Source organism: Microcaecilia unicolor, chromosome 6, assembly GCF_901765095.1.
Source record: "Microcaecilia unicolor chromosome 6, aMicUni1.1, whole genome shotgun sequence".
NCBI lineage: Eukaryota > Metazoa > Chordata > Amphibia > Gymnophiona > Siphonopidae > Microcaecilia > Microcaecilia unicolor.
In genome coordinates this window covers 160,034,585-160,058,508 of record NC_044036.1, presented here as the reverse complement: position 1 = coordinate 160,058,508, position 23,924 = coordinate 160,034,585, and the positions used below count along the sequence as shown (strand labels likewise).

Below are 23,924 nucleotides of genomic sequence, written 5' to 3'. Positions count from 1 at the left end.
TTATTCATCTGACATCTATGGGGATTAGCTGTGCTGACAGGATTTTGATGCATGGAAACACAGAGCTGCTGCCTCCCCTCTGTGACTGTTGCAAATGTGTGAGCTCTACAGACTCTTAAAGCTTTATTCAAATACAATTTCTTTGAAAACTGCTGCCGTCTATTTATAGATAGCCATGAACCATGTGCATCAGCAGTTAACTTGCGTAAAGGTAATACCTGCATGCAGTTTTGCATAGTTTGGAAGGAAGATGCATCACACGCGCAACATCTAATTTAGTGGTTTCAAAATTAATTTCAACTGTACTTTTTTATATATAGGTCATCCTTTGAAATTTCAGTTGTGTTATTTTTAGTACCAAGCAAATTGAAAAGACACTCATAGAACAAGGTCATGCAAGTTCCACCTCCAACAATAGGCAGTGTTTTGTGTAGTGTGTATTGTGCTAAGAGAAATTATGACTTATTTAGATGACTCCACAGCACAGATGGATTGTGGATACCTAGTTCTAATTAGGTCTTTTTACCTTCCATATATCTCTGGGGGATTTTGTCTGAATATGGAGTTTGTTTAAGATAAATGCATATAAGCAGAGTTTCTGACTGATACCACTTTCTCTTGGTATGGATTAATTGTACTCCAAAGTTTTATGGTTTAGAAATCACAGTAAGAGCATAGGTAGAAAAAAGAAGGGCAATAAAGACATTTGCACAGATAAAATTGTCTTATATTATTTGCTTGGTAAACTACTATCATGTTCCATCACTACCATGCTACCCAAGATCCTTATGTAATACTAAATATATATTCTCTTATATATTTCCACTATTCATGATGTATTGTAAGCCACATTGAGCCTGCAAATAGGTGGGAAAATGTGGGATACAATGCAATAAATAAATAAAATAATAAATAAATAAATAAAACCGCATTGTTTTACCATATGCATAATTTTGATCTACCTTCCAGGGCGATGTTTCCGAGGGCAAGATTAGGTTGTGGAGGGAAATAACCTACTGTATGTAGATGACATTTTCAAATTCCTGTACATTATTTTCAAGGGGAAGAGTACATGCAGAAAGACCAGGTGTAAATCTCAATGGGCAGTTTCTCGGGGCAATGATCAACACCAAGCTGCATGGATAGTTTGGCGTTATTAGTAAATTCTCAAAAGGACTCTGAAATTTAGGCACCAGGATGCATGCTAAGCATGAATTCTATAATGGGAGATGTGCACAGAATACTAGCATTCCACATATATGCGCTTAACTTTAGGTGTGAGCACTTACGCCAGCTCAATGGCTAGCGTAAATCTCATGGCTAGATGTAGGCAGTTAGGCGCATAAATGATAGTATTCTATTACCTGCAGTGTAACTGCTTGACAGGCCCCTGACCCGCTCAAGCCTCTCCAAGTTCTACGCCCCCTTGAAGCTGGGTGCTGTTGAATTTGAGAATAGCTACTAGGGTACAGATGTTCAAAAGACCTTTGCTGTTCCAAACAGAGCACTAATTCCCCTATGATCACAGCTAATAGCATGCAAATGTAGGCACACTATTAGCTCTGATCATAGGGGTACTTCTGTGAGAGGATTGTGCCTGGGTATGCACCCAAGGTACAATTCACCTGCAGAAGTTGTTAGGTCCGGGTTGTCAACCAAAAAAAGCCCGGACCTGTCAAACAGCAGACGAGGTTTGTCAGGTGCAGGATTTTCTCCAGGACCTGTCAAACCTAAGCCCACCCCCCTCCCTAAACACAAGGGGGAACTAGAGGTACACCAGACCTCCAGGCCTTGTGTTTCGGGGGTGGGCTTGAGTTTGACAGGTCTGGGAGAAAATTCCGGAACTGTCACACCTCTTCTGTTGATCACCCCCCATTCCTCCCTTGCTGGCAAACCCTAATGCCAGCTCCGCTGGCATAGGTTTTGCAGCAGGAGCAGTGCCCTTGTTTGGCACATTGCCCACTGATCATAAGGGAGGAATGTGGGAGACCCTCCTTTGCATGCAACAAGTGATCAGAGCCAGCGAGTGAATTGTTTCATGTGCTCGCCGGCTCTGATCCTGGGGCGTAGGCACACACAGGCGCTAGTCCACTGCTAACGGCCTCTTACACCCGCATTTACTTTTGATCATCAGCCCCTAAGATAATACCCATGTGCAGTTTTGCATAGTTTGAAAGGAAGATGCATCACAGACGTAAAATCTAGTTTAGGGGTTTCAGCAGCACTTTTACTTATGTCGTCCTTTGAAATTTCAGCTGTTATTTTTAGTGCCAAGCAAACTGAAAAGATGCACATAGAACAAGGTCATGCAAAGTTAGACCACATGCAAGTTCTACCTCCAACAATAGACAGAGATTTATGTAACTGCTAACTGGTATCAATTAACGCCAATTATATGTTTACTGCCACATTCTATATATCGTGCCTAGCCGTCTGTGCCAAAATCTAAGCATATTCCATAATAATGTGCGTAAAGTAATTGGTTTAACAAGCCAATCAGCATTTTAACAGCACTTAATAAGCAATAATGAGCAATAATTGGCAATAATTAGAATTTACGCACATAACTCGCTAAGCGTATTCTGAAATAAACTGTGCCTAAATTCTAAAGCACGCAGTTCAAAAGGGGCATGGCTATGGGTGGGGAAATAGGTGTTTCATGGGCATTCCCAAATTTATGCACATTATTATAGAATATGGCCCAGTCCACATAAATCTATGTGAGGGGATTTATGCCACATTTTTGTTGGTGTAAATGGAGGCACGTAGTTTTAGGTGCTGGGATATCAACTGAGCGTATTTTATATACTGTGCCTAAATCTTAAAGAATATGCTGAGGTGAAAAAGATTTCCGCACAGGTGCCATATAAAGATTCTGGCCCTTAATATTTAATTGGTACCAAGTTGTCATTCAACTGACTGTATTTTATAAGTTGCTTGCACAAATATGTACACTAGTCAGAAATTTGAGTGTGGAAGTTTATAGAATATGGGGGGGGGGGGGGGGGGGGGGGGAAATATACGTGAGTATACCTGGGACCGTACACAGATAAGTGACACAGATGCGTTTTCAATTTTGTTGAACTAATGCACAGCCGCAGTCTGGTTGTTTTAAGGCAAAGTATGGAACAAGATGTGCCTAACACTGTGAAAACTGTGGCTGCATACTGATTGAAGATATTTAATGGTTTCCTGCAATCAATAGTAACCTTAGTACGAGTACTGCAACTATGTCAATGTGATTGGTCAGACAGTGCATATATTTATGATTAGCAGAGTAAAACAAAAAAAGAGACTAGTAAAGACATAAAATATTAAGGGCACAGCTCTGGACACTTTTTGAATGATAATTTTGCACTACGGGAGGCTGGGGGCAGTCGATGATTATAAATAGTCACGCAGTATAGGCTCACCATTCCGGTGATAAAAAATGCTTAAGTGACCGTATGAGACTTCCCTTTCACAAATTAGAAATTACACAGCACAGAGTACTATATGTTCTACCACTAGTTGGTTGTGTATGATCTACTTTATATAGGTGGAACATTGCCATCCATTTTTTGACAGTTACACCAATATAGGCAGCTTCATTAATGTCCCTATAAAAAAAGAATTGCCAAAAATATTGCACCACAATTTTATAACAATATTTTCCCTGATGAAGGGAACTGGATGTCACATTGTAAGAGGTGTAAAGCCCAGTTGCAGGTAAGTCATTCACAGTTTGCAGAGTATTTTACAAAAGACTCACTGATCGTGAAGCCTTTTGTAAAAGACTTCTAAGGCTGTGGAAAAAGCACATGCAGTTTGCAGCATGTCTGGTAGGAACAGCCTTTTTACAAAGAAAAATAAGGCGTTGGTGCTTGCAAATATAAGCAGCAATTTTGCAACCTACAATTATAAGAGCCACCACTTAAAGATGGAAATTGAAATGTAAGAAAATTGGACATCCATGGGGGCCAATAAAGGAACAAAACCACAAACCTTGAAGATTTATGTTTATATTTATTTCACAATTTGCTGGATTGCCAATCTAGGACACAGCCAAATCTAGGCGATTTACAAGATAAAACAAAATATAAAAGAAAAGGAACTCCAAATATTTATAGAAAAGAGCCAATCGCACAGACCATTCGTCCAACATAAAAATAGCAATATGCAAAATATGCCAGTGCTGCTGATTTCTTGCCATCCAGTGTCACCTTACCTTAAAATCCTCTGTACATAAATGCATCTTTAATTTGGACTTAAATAGTGAATAGACTGATTCCTGCTGAATTTCAGAAGGAAGGCTATTCCACAAGCAAGACGCTAAGACCTGAGTTTACAAAGGCGCACTATAGGCGTGTTAGTGTGTAAAATTCTAACGCACCTATAGGAATGTATTGGCACATTAGCGTTTAAAGTGCCTTAACTTTAAAGGTGCATTAAAAACCTTAGTGCTCCTTAGTAAACATACCCGTAAAAAGAAAAAAGCACTATGACGTGTAAATTCCCACCATACCCATGAAGGGCCTGGCAGGACTAGTCTGTGGTCATTGAGTGATCATAAAAGCCATGAGGGAGCATAGGGTACGCCAGAGCAGCTAGATAATCTGGGCTTTGAAAGTCAAGGTAAGAAACATGAATTGATCTGAAACATGATTGGAAGCCAGTACAATCTCAGAAAAAGAGGGTAGTTTATAATGGCAGGGAGATATGAGCAATTGCCCTCGCAATCACTCCTCCGAACCCCAGGTCCAAATGAATATTTAGCTGGCAATGACCTCAGAAAAGGTGTAAATGTTGATGTCTAGATTTTATGAAGTAGACATGCAGAAGATAATTCTTTAAAGAGGGTGCCAACGTTTATGGGGGAAATTATCAGCATGGGTTACTGTTAGGACATACCCCCCTTTTTTTTCTAAGCCACGCGGCAATGCCATCATAGCCCATTCAAAATTGAAAGGGCTGTGTCACATTAGCGCATGGCATCCACTAGTGCGGCTCAGTAAACATGGAGGATAGTATTTTACTGTTAACCTAGGTCTCACTGCATAAAATGGGACTATGCTAAAATAGCATGGGTTAGTGGTAAAGTAACACATCTTACCAGTAGCCCATGTTGATAACTATCCAGCTTATTTTCGAAGGAGAAGGGTGCCCATCTTCCGACACAAATCGGGAGATGGATGCCCTTCTCCTAAGGGTGGCCAAATTGGTATAATCAAAAGCTGATTTTGGCCAGCTTCAACTGCTTTCCGTCGCAGGGACAGCCAAAGTTCAAGGGGTGTGTCGGCAGTGTACTGAAGGCGGGACGGGGGCGTGGTTAAGAGATGGCCGTCCTCGGCCAATAATGGAAAAAAGAAGGGCAGCCCTGACGAGCATTTTGCCGACTTTACTTGGTCCCTTTTGGTTCACGACCAAGCCTTGAAAAGGTCCCCAAACTGACCAGATGACCACTGGAGGGAATCGGGGATCACCTCCCCTTACTCCCCCAGTGGTCACCAACCCGCTCCCGCCCCCCCCCCCCCAAAAAAATTTACAAACATTTTTTTTCAGCCTCTATGTCAGCCTCAAATGTCATACCCAGCTCCATCACAGCACTATGCAGGTCCCTGGAGCAGTTTTTAGTGGGTACTGCAGTGCACTTCAGGCAGGCGGACCCAGGCCCATCCCCCCTACCTGTTACACTTGTGGTGGTAAATGGGAGCCCTCCAAAATCCACCACAAATCCACTGTACCCACATGTAGGTGCCCCCCTTTATCCTTTAAGGGCTATGGTACCGTTGTACAGTTGTGTGTAGTGGGTTTTGGGGGGGGGGGTTGGGGGGCTCAGCACCCAAGGTAAGGGAGCTATGCACCTGGGAGCAATTTGTGAAGTCCACTGCAGTGCCCCCTAGGGTGCCTGGTTGGTGTCCTGGCATGTGAAGGGGGATCAGTGCACTAGGAATGCTGGCTCCTCCCACGACCAAATGGCTTGGATTTGGTCATTTTTGAGATGGCCGGCATCGGTTTCCATTATCGGTGAAAACCGAGGCCGGCCATCTCTAAGTCCGGCAATCTCAACATTTAGGTCGATCAGCTCTAAGGTTGACCTAAATGTTGAGATTTGGCTGACCCCGACCGTATTATCGAAACGAAAGATGGGCGCCATCTTGTTCGATAATACGGTTGGCTCTGCCCCTTCCCGGGGCCGTCCCCGGAGATGGGCGCCCTTAGAGATGGATGCCCCCATTTGATTATGCCCCTCCACGCCCCTTAGGTGCCAGAAACATGGGTAGATAAGCAGAATACCAGCATATAAGCACATATGTGTACACATAGAAGCATAAATGCCAATATTCCAGCTACATGCTATTTTATAAGATACCAGCAGACAGCATTTTTTTGTCCACCGCTGGTGCTAAAACCAGAAATTTCAGTTCCGCGCCCTTTGCGGGCTTCGGCATTGAGTTTCTATTTTTTTGAAAGCCGGCTAGCACAGGCCCAGTTAAATCAATAATCAAACTTAATCAGCCATGGGCTAGCGCATAAAGATAGGGCAGCTATTTTTGCAGTGGCTGGTTAAGTCTGAATATTGGGAGCTAGCTTAGAGGCCCTTTTACCAAAATGAATTAAGCACCTAATGTATGGTTTCCACACAGTAACAGGCTACCGCACAAATGTGTTAAGGCATTTTACGGTAGTTTCCCTGTTTCCATGCGTTAAGCCATGCATTGCTGAATTGTTTAAGATTTTTCTGTCAGCGGACATGGCATGAGTGCAAAGTGTGTGTGGAATTGTATCCACCTAGCGCTTTATTCTTACAGTGTGTTAACTGGCTAACACTGAAGCACTTATTAGTGGGATACATAGTTCCAACATCATCAGCATCAGAGTGGATTAGGGCCACCTAGGCCCCCGCACAGCCTGCATTTCAAATGGCTCATGTTGCCCTTACTGCACGGTAATGGGAACAGTTGCTGTTAGAACTGAACAGTTTTCTGTGGTTTGAACTATGCAGGTACTAGTGTTGTTACACTGATCCTTGGATGTCTCATTTTTATGAGCTCAGCATTAGAACATGGGCACCCATGTGATTCAAACTCACAGAGCCATATAATGACAACAGTGGCTGTCATGCTACAACGTAATAAGGGTGCATGAGCCAGAAAGGCGGTATATCAAGTCCCATTTCCCTTTCTCTTTCCCTTTCCCATGGCTCAGGGGGCCCAACCCATTCCAATGCCACTGCTAGAGACACAGAATCATTGTTAAAGTGTCATTGGAATATTTTACTCCAGAGATATCGATGATCTTCAATAGGCCATCAATGAATAGGAGGAAATATTTTTTCACTCAAAGAATAGTTTAGCTATGTAACTCACTATCTGAGGATATGATAACAGAGATTAGCATATCTGGGTTTAAAAAAGGTTTAGACAAGTTCCTGGAGGAAAGCCCATAGTCTGCTATTGAAATAGAAATGGGGGAAGTCACTGCTGACCCTGGAGTTGGTAGCATGGAATCTTACTACTATTTGGGTGTCTGACAGATACTTTTGACATTGGATTGGCCACTGTTGGAAGCAGGATACTGGGTTAGATGGACCACTGGTTTGCCCCACTATGGCTATTCTTATGTTCTTATATTACCTTCACAATGTCTTAGAAAAGTAGTGCATTAGTCACTGCTGCTCTAGTATCTTAATATTTCATCTTCCTGTGGTGAATATGCATCTTGTTTTGCTTTGTGTTGCAAGTTCAAATGACATGAGAACAAGTACGAGTACTCGCAATAGATAACTGCAAGCAGATTTTTCTTGCCCTACCCACCATGTTTTTAGCATTCCTCCTCTCCCACAAAAATCCTTCAACTGAAGCCAGAATGCAAAACAAGGTATATGGGTAGCCCCAAGCTCTCCTTCTCTAACACATATACCATAGTTCTGCAGATTTCAGAAATAATGACTCCTGTGGAAACTCAGTGGAGGATAAATTATACTGATATCCGTGTATTTCCAAAGCTTGCTTTCATAAGATCTTTTAAGTAAATGAATGTGAAGTGCTACTAGTTTGTAAAATTTGAAACAAACACTGCCAGATCTGGTTTTGATTGGATGAATTATAGGGCTTCCATGTACAATAAAAGTCCATGAGTTCTTACAAATGCTTTAAAAGGATTTCTCACAAAATATTACCCAGCTCTCAATATACTTCAATATACTTCAACCGTACTTTTATATCCATAAGAGGGTATTATTGTATTTTTTTAGGAGCCATCAGATTTTCCTATCACCATCACACAGGCTAATAATGTGAGCCAGGCACTTTTGTGATGGGTAGGCATTCCTCACTTGATCCATTTTAATTAAATTTCAATTTTAAGAATTTTTAGCTATTTTTCTCTTATACTTTATAAAATCAGGTTCAAATTTCAATCGAAAAAAAGCACTTAGCTTCAATACTGGATGATCGCTTTATATTTCTTCTTTCATTTCAAATGATTTTTACGAATGATCACTCATCTCAGAGATTTACACCGACATGAATTCACGTTTCGCAACTAGTGCTGTATCAAGGTATATCTCCTGGGATTAAAAAAACATATGTTAGTCTCTAATATTTTAACAATCCTCAATAACAATTTTGCAATAAGAATACCTGAAACAAATCTGGAAGCAGTTCTCTGCTTTCTCCATCATGTTTCAAAAATGGCCACGGCATTCTAGCTATTTAAATAGGGGATTTTTCAAATCTTACATCAATAATTTACTAGCACCAATCACAGAGCTCCACACTCTAACTCCTCCCCTTGCATTAGATGACTGACATCCACTCAATTTCTCGATTTAAACCCTTAGGGTATACAGAATTTAAAGAGAAAATCCATGATTGCTCTTTATAGTTTAAGATATTTTCAATGTTACCACCCTCCCACCCTACTATAACATGGTCAATGATTCTCCATTTTATATCCGTAATTTTATGATCATATTCCATCCAGTGTTGTATAAGTGGAGCTTCCTCCTTTTTATTTTGAATCCGAGATTTATGTTCATTTAATCGTATTTTCACAGGGCGCTTACTTCTACCCACATAAACTTTTTCACAAGGACATGTTATTATATATACTACCGTAGACGTTAAACAGGTAGTGGAAGTGCGTGATCTTATTACTTGTTTAGTTTGCGGATCAGTCCATTCAGAACCTGACAAGGTTTGATCACACCATTGACATTTATTACAGCTATTATGTTGTGGATATTCCATCTCATCTTCAAATATCCTTTTCTTCTTTTTAGAAAGTAGTTTACCTATATTTTTTGATCTTGAAAAAGCAATCAGTGGTTTTTCTAAAAACATACCATCCAGTTGTAGAATATGCCAGTTAGTCTTTATAGATTGAACCACAAACTTGGCCAAGGAGGAGAACGGAAGAACACAAATTAATTTATCATCATTTCTCTCCTCATCCCTTCGTTCTTGAAGTAATAATTCCCTTTGTGCAAAACGTGCACGCAGATAGGCTTTTTTTTTTTAATCTTCTCTGGATATCCTCGCTCTATAAAGCGGCCCTTTAATATTTCTGCTTGTGTCTTAAATTCTGTTAATGAAGAACAAAGCCTTCTCAGTCTCAAGAATTGTCCAATAGGTAGATTACTCCTTAAATGATATGGATGAAAACTTGTGAAATGAAGGTAGTTGTTACGGTCCGTCTCTTTTCGAAAAATAGATGTAACAATTTTTCCTGACCTCTTTACAATATGAATATCCAGGAAGTTTATACTCTTTAGATCATATAAAGCAGTGAACTTTAAATCTGGATTCAACGTATTTATCCATTCTATAAATTCCAATAGCAGTTGTTCCGTACCAGTCCATATGATGAAAATATCATCCAAAAACCTCTTCCACATACGTATTAAAGAAAATTTACAAGATGTATATATTAAATTCTCTTCAAAGGCTGCCATATATAATGCAGCCACTGAGGGCGCTAATGTAGCTCCCATCGCTACACCATACTGTTGACCATAGTAAACACCATTATCCCAGAAGTAATTTCTTTTAATCACTAATGTAGCAAGCTCCATCAAAAACTCAGTTGAAATCCGTGGTGAGGGGGAACGCTTATCCAGGTTCTCTCTAATAATATCTAAAGCTGCATTTTGAGGAATGTTAGTATAAAGAGCAGAAACGTCCATAGTAACAAAAAATGCATCATCAGCAATATCATCAACCTCATTTAGACAACGTAACATATCTGACGAGTCTTTAATATACGATTTGATTTCTCTAACCATGGGTTGAAGAAAAATGTCTACTAATTTTGACAATGGTTCAAGAACCAAATTTACTGTGGAGACGATGGGTCTACCAGGTGGGTTTCTGCAATTCTTATGTACTTTAGGTAGAAAGTAGATATATGGGACCGAGGGAGTTTTATTAACCAAATACTCAGCTTCTCTTTTCGTAAGCCTACCTCTCATCAATGCATTCTCCACAACATGTGCAATATATTCACCAATCTCCCTCGTTGGATCTTCCATTAGAGGAATATAAAACTTAACATCATTCAGATGTCTTTTTGCTTCCATTTCATACATGTCTTTTGACAAGAGAGTAACTCCTCCTCCTTTATCTGCTCTTTGTATATATATATCCGGATTATTACGTAGTTCCTTAAGAGCTGAAGATTAATCTTTTGACAAATTATATATCATCCATCTCTTAGACGGGTCATTCTCGATCTTCAATAAATCAGAGAGCACCAATTTTAGAAAAGTGTAAATCACCGGGTCCATTTGTTGCGGGTACCATTTAGATTTAGGTTTAACCACTGAAATATCCACATTTGAGGCATGATCGAAAATTTTTTTTTAAATTTGCAATACCCTAATAAATCTATAAATAGCTACCCTAGTTTTAAAGGGATCATATCTCACTGCAGGCACAAACCCCAGTCCCAAATTCAATTCTTAAAATTGAAATTTAATTAAAATGGATCAAGTGAGGAATTCCTACCCATCACAAAAGTGCCTGACTCACATTATTAGCCTGTATGATGGTGATAGGAAAATCTGATGGATCCTAAAATAATGCAATAATACCCTCTTATGAATATAAAAGTATGGTTGAAGTATATTGAAGTATATTGAGAGCTGGGTAATATTTTGTGAGATATAGTAATACCCCCTCTATTAAATATAAATAAAAGAGATACCATAGTAGGTGGATTAAAAGGATTTCTGTCACAATCAGAGGAGACAGAGACCTGTGTTTGTTCATCCATCACTTTACTGAACTTCAGTAAGTCAATCATTTGCTAAGTATGTTCAGGAAATTCTGATATTTATCAGTAGCTGGTATCTTGAGATGAAAACACGACTGCCAGACTCATCTTCGGAAAAACATACTTCGAAAGCGCGAAACCCCTCCTAAGAAGCTTATATTGGCTTCCTATTAACACTCGCATAACATTCAAAATATGCTCAATAGACCACAGAATTATCTACGGACTTGCACCAGATTACATGACGGAACTTATCGATTTACCATTAAGAAACATGACGAGAACAGCAAGAACCTACCTAACCCTTCACTACCCCAATTGCAAAGGTATAAAATACAAATCTTCATATGCCACCAGCTTCTTCTTTATAGGCACACAACTTTGGAACTCACTACCCCCAAGACCTGAAACTCACAGAAAACTACCTACAATTCAGAAAAAAACCTGAAAACACATCTTTTCAAGAGGTCTTTCCCCCATGGATCTGCCTAATCCCACACCACCATACATCACGAAAAGTTCAGAAATTGAAAACAATAATATTAACCTCTATCATAATATGCTAATATATCAACCTAAGCATTTATTGTACTTCCGTATTATGTACTAGACTTCTACAAATCTACATTTTGTAACCGCTTTTTTAGCAATATGTAAGCCACATTGAACCTGCCATAAGGTGGGAAAATGTGGGATACAAATGCAATAAATAAATAAATATCTTACTGATTGAAAAGAGAAGATTAAAAATATTATACTCATTCCTATCAAATGAGAACAACCCTGACAAATAATATTGAGTGCCCTCATTTGAACTGGATTGTGGAAAGTCTAGCCCTCTAATATTCTCATAATTGCACAGTTACATGATTCACTTATTTTAGCTACCATGGGCAGATTTAAAATTGGCTGGCAACTTTTTCATCTGCCACTGGCAAAGATTGTTTCTCTAAAATTGGCCTCATCAAAGCCTGCATTAAAGCCATTGTTCCTTTTTGTACCTGTTTACTCTAACCTTACCTGACTCTTATTTTAAACTGTATTTGTTTAACATCTACCGGACTTGGCGATCGCCTTTATGGTATAATGTAAGCCATATTGAGCCTGCTAATGGGTGGGAAAATGTGGGATACAAATGTTACAAATAAATAAATAAATTGTTCCCTCCCCCATTTCTAAAGAGGTGTGAACTATACCTTGAAAAATTCCTGAGCTATCCATTGGTAAATCTTTTCCTCAGCCAACATGGACATGCCTCAGAAAAGATGATGGGATCAATATTCAGCAATTTAACTGGCTAGAACGGCTCCTGGCCAGTTACATCGCTTGTTTGGGACTAATCATTCATATTCAGCAACACTTCATTTGTTTATGACATTTATATTCCACATTAGCCCAAGAGGAACTCAGTCAGGTTCAATGTAGCTTACATGAGAATTAGAAAAAGATAGTAATCATGTTTATGTAATTAACAGCAAGTAAAATGCATCATAATGTGGTATGACAATAAACTTGATAAGAATAGGTATAATTGGAAAAAGGTAATGCTTTGTGATTTAAATTGAGTATTCAAATTATAACTTGAAGGATTATATAAGGATTTATGGAGTTTGTGGAAGACAAGGTAAGGGAACATGTTTGGGGTTTATTACACAGAAATTCTTATATCTTTACAGACTAAACTGAAGAGATGAGTTTTCAATAGGTTTCAGAATGACAAATAGTAAGCCTTGCATTTAATGTTTTTTTTTTTTACTTTTTGAAGAGTTTATTAAACATTAATAAAAGTACAGACAGCCAGTAAGGCACCCAAACATACTCAACACATATAATCAAAGACACTTCACCTCAACTAACAGTTTCTATGAAAATTTAACTTGCTCAAATTTGTTTAATGTTTTTTTGGCAAAGAGTTCCAAATTTTGGTACTTTGATATGAGAAATTAGCAGTATGAATTGTTTTGTATGTCACATTCTTACCATTAGAGATATGTAGGGTAAGATATTCTCTGGATGATATGAAAGCATTACATAAAGATAATTCAATGAGGTTGTTCATATAAGATGGAGCCAAACCCAATCAAATTTGGTGAATGAAAATGCAGAGCTTAAACGATATTCTGTCTCTTATTCGTAGCCAATGCAAGCCATACAGAAGGGGCATTCCTTTGGCAAAGTGCAGTGATCTATGTATGAGACGTGCAGCAGTATTTTGAGCAGTTTGTACTTTTTTCAGAACACCACTTTTCAGTCCTGTGTAGATAGAGTTACCGTAGTTGAATTTTGTAAGGACTAGGGTTTGAACTAAGGTAAGAAAGACTGATTTAATGGAGAATGGTCTTAGTCTCTTTAGTTTCCATAATGAATTGAAGACACTTGATGTCACTTTAGAAACTTGGTGTTCAAGGGTGATAAACTGATCAAATGTGACTCCTAAGATTTTCATAGTTGAGTTAAGGGGATAAGTAGTGTTTTCAATTGTAAATGTTTTAAAGTTTATAGGGTGATGAGAATTAGTAAGTATTAACCAGGTAGTGCTAGTGAAAATGTCTGGTTAACACCGATATTTAGCATTTAACTGGCCAAAGTAACTGCTTAAATAGGATCACATTAAAGTCAGTCCTATCTTTATTCGGTTTAAGTACTGAATATCGCACTTAACCAGCTATGATTGCACTGACTCCGTAAACCTGGAAATTCAATGCAGCACTCGTGACATGGCCTGGCATTGAATTTTTTGGGTATAGTGCTAATGGCAGTCAGCAAAACACTGAGCACCACTGGCTGAATAACGACCCCTACATTTTCATGCTTTGCATATTGTATATTCAATATATTTGCCACTTTATTGGCCTGGACCTATATAAAAGTATACATTTCTTGACTATTATAATTAATGATAATTATAATGATGAATGTCCTTCTTGTGTTTAATATACTTATGCATAACACAGGCTAGATCAATATGAAATATTTGTATCTACTCTCTCAACATTCATTTCAGGCATAGAAATACTTTTCAAAAGAATCATATTACAGGTTTGCTTAATGTAGCAAGGCCTGGAGGCCAGGGAAGGGTAGAAGGCACAGGAATTTCAATAGACACAAAATGAAGAGTAACTTAAGATGCTCCTAGTAAGTAAGGTCAAACATCTATTCTTGGAGAACTTATGAGGCAATAAATGGATGCCATATTGATTTAATAGCTAATGTGAAACTGAGGCATTTTGTCAGCTATAAAAGCTATTTGCCGTGACCATTTTTCTGAAGAAGAAACATCACTTCTATAATACTATATAGCCAATAAATTAGCATCAACATTTTGAATACTAATGGCACCTCATATAACCTAGGTAGTCTCAGGAGTGCTAGGGTAAAAACCCAGACCCTCCATGGTCCAGAGACTACTGACTTACAGGTGAACCACAACTTCTATGCAGACTTCACCCAGCCCCTAGCACCTTTAGAGTGGAGGTGGTAGAAGGAGGTCCCCCTCCCCCAGGAAGCCCATTGGACAAGCAAAAGGTGTTCCAACCAGATATATAAGGAAGTCAGCCCAGCACATCATTGCTGATGTAACAATTGGGGAGGAGGGGAAGTTATCAATGTAGGCTATTATTAACATGGGCTACCACAGGTCATGCTATTTTAGCACAGAGTCCCATTTTATACAATAAGATCCTATGTTAAAATAACCCAACATAATCATAGCCAATGATAGTAACTTCTCCTAAAATAATCTACCTTTTTAGCAGTACACGTTGAAAACTATGTCTCTGAATGTAGAATTGCAGCCAATTAAGTACCAAGGCCACAAATATTTTTTCCATTTTGGAGGTGGAAATAAACAATGGTTGATTTAAGGAGAATTTTTTCTTGAATCTCTTGTGTAAAGCCCTGGGTGAAATGAGCACTGCTATAAAATCTGTGAGTGTTCCTCAGCTGGTGCAAGGGGAATATGTTCTCATATATGTGTATTGCCCAATTTTTGCAAAACTCTGGAATTTATTGCCAGAGAATGTGGTAAAAGCAGTTAGCTTAGCAGGGTATAAAAAAGATTTGAATCATTTCTTAAAAGAAAAATCCATAAGCCATTATTAAGCTGGACTTGGGAAAAATCCACTGTTTATTTCTAGGATAAGCAGCATAAAATCTGTTTTATTTTCTGGGACCTTCCCAGGTACTTGTGACCTGGATTGGCCACTGTTGGAAACAGAATACTGGACTTGATGGACCTTCGGTCTTTCTCAGTATGACACCCCTTATATTCTTATGTTCTTACCCCCCCCCCCCCCCCCCCCCCCAACATTCAGCTGGCGGAATTCAGCATTTTTTTAAATGCTGATCGTCGTCGGTTAACTTATCTCCCAATATTCAGTGCTGGGTCATGTCCAGGCACTGAGTATTTGGAATTTTGGGGGGGCGGGCTGGGTGCCTGACACAAGGGCCTGGCTAATATTCAGTCAGGGATACATAAAAGTTATGCAGCCCTGGCTGACTATGAGACTGGCCTGCCTGCATAACTTTTTTTTTCTTTACTAGAGCCCCTGAACTTCCTCAAGCCCCCCCCCCCCCCACACACACACACAAACACCCACTCTCTGTCCCCCATCAAGCCTCCTCCACTGAAAATTTTTTAAAATTATTTTGTATGTAGTTTACGTACGCTAAAGTCAAACTTACTGCAGGATGCCTGAGCACGTCCTGCACTAAACCCTTTTAAGCTGCATTAGGCTGTAATTAGAATATTTGTGGGAACCTTTTAGGTATAATGATTGTTCTATGGGATATTTCCTAGACGTCAATGATTGTAATCTGGGGCAGTTCTTAGAGCTCTGATTTTTAAATAAAGGGTGTGTAAGGAAATATTTATTTTTTTATTTACAATGTATAGAGTCAATTTTAAGTTTGATAAGACATGGCAAAAATTCATATCCTCTACTTTGGCGTGATTGAAGTGAATCAAACTCTGGAGCGTGGCAGGTCCTCCTTGGTCATGGTAATGGCATCGATATTTCTTCTGGTAATGCAGTTAGGAAATGTTGGCCCCAGTTAACAGAACTTCAGCAAAACATGTTGTCCTCGTCAAACTTGTTCAAGTTGTTAAACAGGCATGGCCTTGTCCAGAGATGTAAAAAACAGGGACCTATAGTGTTCCTATGGAAACTCTGTTAAAATGCTGATTTGTGGATATGATCATAAGCTGTAGTATAATCTAATATGACTGAATTAAATTAAAAGGAATCTCAACTATGAAACCCCCAAAAGAGTATTCCTGTACAGACAGAAGTCAGATGTTTTTTTCTAAGCAGACTAACCTTCAGTTAATCACTAGTTTTTTGGCAACAGAGCAGATTTAATAACCACTTTGTTCTTTTTTGCTCTCATTATTTTTAATAAAGTTTGGATTACAATAAACATAAAACAGTAAACAAATCAGTGCTGAAATCAAATGTTCAAATGCAGTAGACCTGTAAAGATGATTATATTTAAAAGTTTCTGTCCCTTTAATTTAAAAAGAAAGGGAACTGAAAAGTGTTTTATAAATGTTCACCTATTTTAAACCTGTTTTATAAAAGCAACAAATGCATTTATGTGATTTTATAAAATAGGCATCCACATCCAGCCCTTGTAGTGCACAAAGAGGCTTTTTTGCTAAATGTCGGTAAGCCCAACGCAAGCTTACCACTTGCTATTCCAGAGCTACCGCAGGAGCCATTTCTGGCGCTGCAAAAATATTTCCTTTTTTGTAGTGCAGGTGCTTATCTGGAGGTAATTGGTGCTGCCCGGTTACTGCCAGGTTAGCGTGTGAGCCCTTACTGCTACTTCAATGAGTGGCAATGGGTGCTTCCCCCCCCCCCCCCCGAAATGGCCGCATGGCAAGCAGTTCACTTACCACATGGCCATTTCTTTTCCACCAAAAAAGACAGCCCTTTTACCCGCTGCAGTAAAAGGCGGCGTAAGTGCACGTCATCTGCAGGGAACAACTCAGTACACACAAACAAAAATGTTCCTGTTCACCACAGTTTTCAGGGGCTCAGTTCGGAGTGGAGGAGTAGCCTAGTGGTTAGTGCAGCAGACTTTGATCCTGGGGAACTGAGTTTGATTCCCACTGCAGCTCCTTGTGACTCTGGGCAAGTCACTTAACCCTCCATTGCCCCTGGTACAAAATAAGTACCTGAATATATGTAAACCACTTTGAATGTAGTTGCAAAAAACCTCAGAAAGGCAGTATATCAAGTCCCATTTTCCCTTCCCTTTCCCTATTTGAGATTCTACATGGAATGTTGCTACTATTGAGATTCTGTTGCTACTATTTGAGATTCTACATGGAATGTTGGTATTCCACTAGCAACATTCCATGTAGAAGCCTGCCCTTGAAGATCAGCAACGCGGCTGCGCAGGCTTCTGTTTCTGTGAGTCACAGAAACAGAAGCCTGCGCGGCCTCATTGCTGGTCTGCAAGGGCAGGCTTCTACATTAAATGTTGCTAGTGGAGGAGTAGCCTAGTGGTTAGTGCAGCAGACTTTGATCCTGGGGAACTGAGTTCAATTCCCACTGCAGCTCCTTGTGACTCTGGGCAAGTCACTTAACCCTCCATTGCCTCTGGTACAAAATAAGTACCTGAATATATGTAAACCGCTTTGAATGTAGTTACAAAATACCACAGAAAGGTGGTATATCAAGTCCCATTTCCCTTTCATCTCTAGGACAAAAACCTCTGCCCCCGCAAATTATAAAGGTCTGAAACTTTGAAATGGGGCCTTTTATGTCCCAGTTATCTTCACAGGCAGCATTCTTCCTGGCAGCTTTAGACAGACCACTTCTACTAAACGTTATAGCCTTCAGGCTTTCACTCCAGGGCTTTTTCTTTTAAAGCCCAGCAAGTGGTTCCCTCTGCTTCCCACTTGGTTCAGTGCTTCTCTGCCACAGATCACTACTTTGGCCCTTTGCACTGGCCTCTGCCTTCCAGGGCTAATCAAGACAGAGGGGGGAATGGTCCCTCTCTGTATTTCCGTTTGCTTTGGAACCCTCTCACTGACCATTTCCCAGAGCTGAGGCAAACGTAAACCCCCTTCTATGAAGGTGATATGCAACATGTCAAACAAGTGGAAGCCATCATATTCTAAAGATCCTCCATTCTACAAGGTGAGGCAAGAAAGGTAACCCCCTACCGTTTTTCTTTTTTTTTTTTTGCTCTTTTCTCAGCAACTGCTTACAATTTCAATATGAAATTTTACAGTTTTATTGGTTGTTACTGTTATGTTTATGTGCTGAGTGAAATGAGAGTATCTTTAAACACGGCAAACTTATAGACTTTTTAGCGTGACCACCCAATGATTTTCGCATGTTCAAAAATGTTTAGATCCAGGGCAAGGTACAATATACACACATAAAACTCTAAATCCAATAAAGACAAGTCTATGAAACGAGTGTTAACTCGCAAATGCTAAATGAGGGAAAAAGACCTCGGACACCCAAATACTGAAACATCAGTGTCTTACTAGGGTACTTTGTTCATTCATTGGTCAAACTCCTCGTGGCTTTTTATTTCTTTTACAGTGCTCGTGCTTCAATTCTAAATGTGCATTTACATTTCAAAGTTTCTTGCAGCAACTTGAAAGAAGAAACACAATTTTACACTCAATGGTGGCCTATCCGTTTCACTTTTCAGGCTTCATCAGGGGTATTGTTTTCATTAACTCAAACTCAATGTTGCAGTCTTTAAGCATGCCATCAAAACTCAATGCTGCTATCCTTCAATTCTGGAAAAGATTCAGTTGATCATTTTAAATTCATTGTTGCTTTCTCTCTTGTGGATCTCTGGGGAGATCTGTTTGGCATGTCTGGGAAATGCTGGGTTGTGTGAATGTGTGTATATATGTTTGTGGCTGTAATTGTATAGGCATTCAGTCCCCTTCCCGGGCTCATTTCCTCAGTCTCCAAACAAACCATGCACTGTCTCCCTTCCAATGCCCCCTTCCTTTCATTTGCCCCTCTATACCTCCATCCCCTCCCCTTTTGCATTTCTCCCTCCTTGTAGTCACCTTTCTGTTCTCCCCACTCTCCTTCTTGCATTCCTCTCCCTACCCCCATTCCCACTACATTATTTTGCTGCTGCTATCCTCTTCTGCCACTAGGGGTTGGAACCTGCATATATCTTCACCATGCATATACCCAGCCTGCATATATCTTCACCATGGCCATGGCTCTTCTCCTCATCTGCTGCTTGAGGCTGGGTTCCCAGTGACATAATGAAAATGCTACCACCACAGGTTTTCCATGGCACCAAGAGCCCTTTTTACTAAAGGGCCTTAACCCTAATGCACAATTAGCACGTGAAAAAAGGCATGTGCTAACTGGCGCATTACGTATTTTTAAAAATATTTTTTGAAGGGAGCATGCTGTGGGTGGAGAATGGGTGTGGAAGCGTTAACCAGGAAGCACATTCACATTACCGCTCGCTAACTAGTTAATGTGAGTTAACATGAGAACATTTACCTTCTCTTAAATAGGAGGCGGTAAGGGTTCCCATGCTAACTTAAATTATATTGCATTGAATCTAGAATTAGCGAGTGGGAAAGTCCCACATTAAGATGCTCTAAGCCCAGATTCTAACACCCTTTACTAAAAGGGCCACAAATGTCTTATGACTCAACTCGTCTTTTGATTGTGGGATTTGACTTTCTTGCCACCTTCTTCTTCAGTCTCTTCCTGCCTCTCTCCAGGTGGAAACAAACCTATTTCTATGGAGAGACAGACAGATAGAAAGACAGACGTTCATCGCATGAGCAAAACACCTTTTAAAAAAATGTTGGAAGCCTTCTCACTTTCAAACTATGCATCATTTTTAAGGATTGTTCTGTTATAGATGTATTTTCATGCACTGGAATAGCAGTATCAATATCACAGGGAAATATGATCATGTTAATTTTTTAAGTAGGCTGTATAACTCATCGCCACTTGATCTGAAACTCTAGAAATAAACTTTTTACTCTTGAGAAAGAAAAGAGAGTAACATGCCGAATAAATACAATAAAGTAATGATACTGTCTAGGTATGTAAATTTAATAGCCTTTACTGGAAGGTTTTTGCATGCTGATGCAACATTTTATAATAACATTTAAGCTGAGTGGTACAGAAAGAGTTGACAGTGCAGGTTATTTTAATGCTCTGAGATTATCTTATTTTTATGTGTGAAAGTAGCTACCAGACAAAGACTTCCTTTATTCTGGTTTTAGTGATATTAACATCTCGTGACTGGCTGTGGAATGATTTCAGCAGTGATATCTTCTAATTAAACTTTTTCATAACTTCTCCTCAAATGGGAAAAGATAACATTTTCAAAAGCTGTATTACATTATGAAATAAAAAGGTTCTGTCTTTGAAATGTTTTTTGTCATACCTGAACAAGTCAACTGATATACATAAAGGCAACATTTAGAGGGGGAAGTTATTAAGATGCATTAAAAGTTGAACTTTTATGGCGCCTTAGTTTACCACAAGAGACTCTAACCCACAGGCCGCACTCTCAGGCCCCAATGCACAAAACTCCAGTGCTGGAAATACAACAGCTCAACACCAAGTTCCAGTTACCGACCAATGCTCAACGCTAACAGCATGCGAATTATATGCACACTCTTAATTTTGTGCATTGGTCGGTAAAAGGGTCCGATAATTCCTGGTGCATGCCCACAATCCTGACTATCCTATGAAAGGTATCACAGTCTACAAGGAGCCCAGTCTGGAACATGAAGTGCTAATATAAACATTTAAACATTCTTTGTTCACTACAGACATGTAAAAAGTCACTTAAAATAGTTTGTTATTTAAACAAACGTATAAATAAGATCAAAATGATCTCCTTGGAGAATATTTCCCAATATATGTATGTAGGTTTTGGATGTAAAACTCTGCAACTTTTCATCAGTGCACTTCCTGTGTTGATATGAGCTAAGAGAAAGCTGAATTTTGAATGTTATGAGATATACACATGATTGCGATAGGCCATCAGAGATATGTGTTCAAGCTCTATAAAGATCAAAATAAACAAACCAAGTCTTCATCGGAATATGGGAAATGGGAAATGTTAAGGCATTGACAGAATGATACTGGTTTTTTTGTTCTCTGGTCTTTATTTTTCCAGAAATTTCTCAAACAATGTTTCAACAATTGTCATGTGAAACAAACTGTAGATCCTTCTTCCTCTCTCTCTCTCATTGTTTCCCAGAGAATGTTTTAAACTTTAGGCAAATTACTGTCAGAATTTCATTTATATCATTACTTTATTTTCTACTGTATAATTTATTAAGGGCCTCTTTCACCAAACCATTCTAGCATTTCCAGCGTGGCAATGCTGATGCAGCCTATTCAAAGTAAATTTTGGCTTTGTTGGCATTGCCCGCAGCAGGAATCACTAGCACAGTTTAGTAAAAGGGGCCCTAAATGCTCCATGTAAAGTGCTATGTAGTTGAATTGTTTCATAATTGTCTCATTGAAAATTTGTAATCTTTATTGATGTGCTAAATGACTTAGACGTTAGTTATTAAGGTTCGTTAAAAGTTGAGCTTTTGGCGCACCTTGTTTTTACCACAGGACTCACTAACTTGTGGTATCCCAGTAACACAGGTTAGTGACTCTGATGGTACATGAGTAATGCAGCGTCATTCATACTATCTGGGAGCATCAGGCCACTAACCCACAGCCTGATATTATAGGACCACGTCTTAAAGAGGATGGGCATTAAAGGCTGCTTCTCCCTATTCTATCTGAAGCCTTCTCCCCCCAAAGATATCCTCTGTCCTGAGGACCCTCCATCACAAACCCCCCTCTCGAAGACCACCCATCACCAAACTCTTCCAAAAGATTTCCCCTTTTCCCCTAAGACCTCCACCTCCCATTGCCCCCTCACCAAAGATATCCCCCCATCCTGAAGATCCTCCATCATAAGCCCCCATCCCGAAGACCATTCATCACCAATCCTTCCCAAAAGATCTCTCTTCTAAGACCCCGATCTTCCACAGCCCCCTCAATCCCACCCCCCAGGCCTGCCTGTAGGAATGCTTGATATCTTAGAAGTTCCAGGGCAGTAGTAATCCCCAGTCACTCCTTCCCTTGCTGGCTGTGGGTTCAAAATGGCACCGCCAAACCCTAGTAGATAGATAGTGCTAGTATCTGGATGCTGATCAGTGCTGAAAATTTAGAAATTGGTGCTGACCAGCGATGTTATCCAGTTAATGGCGACATTCATCGTTGTCAGTACTTAGCAGCAGGTTTACTGTACATGCCAATGGCATGAAAATTGCATTGACATGGCCTGAATTCTTATTGAACATATTAATATACTATCTTGATACTTTTGATTCCTTATCTGTATCTAATACGTCAGAAACAAATCGGTAAATGTTAAGCCACCGGGGGCAGCATTGTTTTTTAAACACCAGTCAGAGTGGCTAGGTAAAACACAAACATGACTTAAAGGACTCTAAAATAGCTTGTTCTGCTCTACTGTGGTGATATGTAGGTCACTGCAGGTTACATAGTAATGAGATGCAAAAACATACAAATGCATGTAAAGTAGATTATTGCTATGTTACAACCATATTACAATTGAGCCCCCCCCCCCCTTGGCCAGCACCCCACCTGGCAATCAAGACCCCCTACTCTGCTAAGCTCCTCCCCCCCCACCTTGTTCAGTGAAGGTCTAAGGGCCCTGGTAGCCTAGTGGTTAGTGCAGTGGACTTTGATCCTGGAGAACTGAGTTCAATTCCCACTGCAGCTCCTTGTGACTCTGGGCAAGTCACTTAACCCTCCATTGCCTCTGGTACAAAATAAGTACCTGTATATAATGTAAACCAGTTTGAATGTAGTTGGAAAAACCACAGAAAGGCGGTATATGAAGTCCCATTTCCCCCCCCCCCCCCCCCCCCGTACCTTGTGGTTCTAGTGGTCCAAGGGCAGAAATTATCCTCAGTCATTCCTGCTCTGCCAGTGCAGTGATTCAAAATGCCACCACCAGCAACCCCAGTCTTGCAGTACTTGCACTAGGGGGTCATCTTTCACATAAGGGTAAAGGAAGCCTTAGGGGGCGGGGGTGTTAGTCTGAGCAGGGGCTTGATCAGAGAGTGGGGGTTCTTAACCAGCAGGTGGGGAATTTTGATCTAGTGGACTTCATCAAAGGAGTGGGGGCCTTAATTGGGGAACTGGGAGTGTCATGATGAGGGGTTCCAATGAGTCCCATGGCCCCTTTAAGGTCAGGCCTAGGAGCAATTGGGCTACTGTCTCCCAAGCAGGGTTATTTTATTTACCAAAGGAATCGGCAACCTGAAGGTCTTTTATACTGCAGGTTCTGACTCCCGTGGTAAATCAAGGCACAATAAAAGCTCATCTTTTACCACACCTTGATAACTTTCTCCTCAATGCTGATAACCAGAGTGCAGCCGGTGCTGAATATTGGTGCAATGCACTCAGTCCTTGCACTTTCCAGATCGTGGTGATATTGAACTCATGATCAGGCAGCTAACTGGGTGGGCCTTTTATAAAGACGCCCTAGTGTTTTTAGCGCATGCTAAAAATAAGCATCGCTAAAAGCTAGAGATGCCCATAATCATTAGCATGTGCTAAAAATGCTACCGGACCTTTGTAAAAGACCCCCTAGATAAGGTTAGG

General features: G+C 39.9%; 1 protein-coding gene and 1 long non-coding RNA gene across 2 annotated transcripts in view; one reads left to right on the top strand and one right to left on the bottom strand.

The window, feature by feature from the left end:
- Window positions 1-23,924, top strand: part of CACNA2D3 (calcium voltage-gated channel auxiliary subunit alpha2delta 3) — an 877,278-nt gene that overhangs the window by 752,869 nt on the left and 100,485 nt on the right. The gene's annotated exons all lie outside the window — the stretch shown is intronic.
- LOC115471723 lies at window positions 526-23,873 on the bottom strand. The gene is made up of 3 exons (XR_003942405.1): window positions 23,780-23,873; window positions 4,369-4,372; window positions 526-537 (listed from the first exon to the last, which is right to left on the bottom strand). It is a non-coding gene; the product is annotated as an uncharacterized LOC115471723 (long non-coding RNA).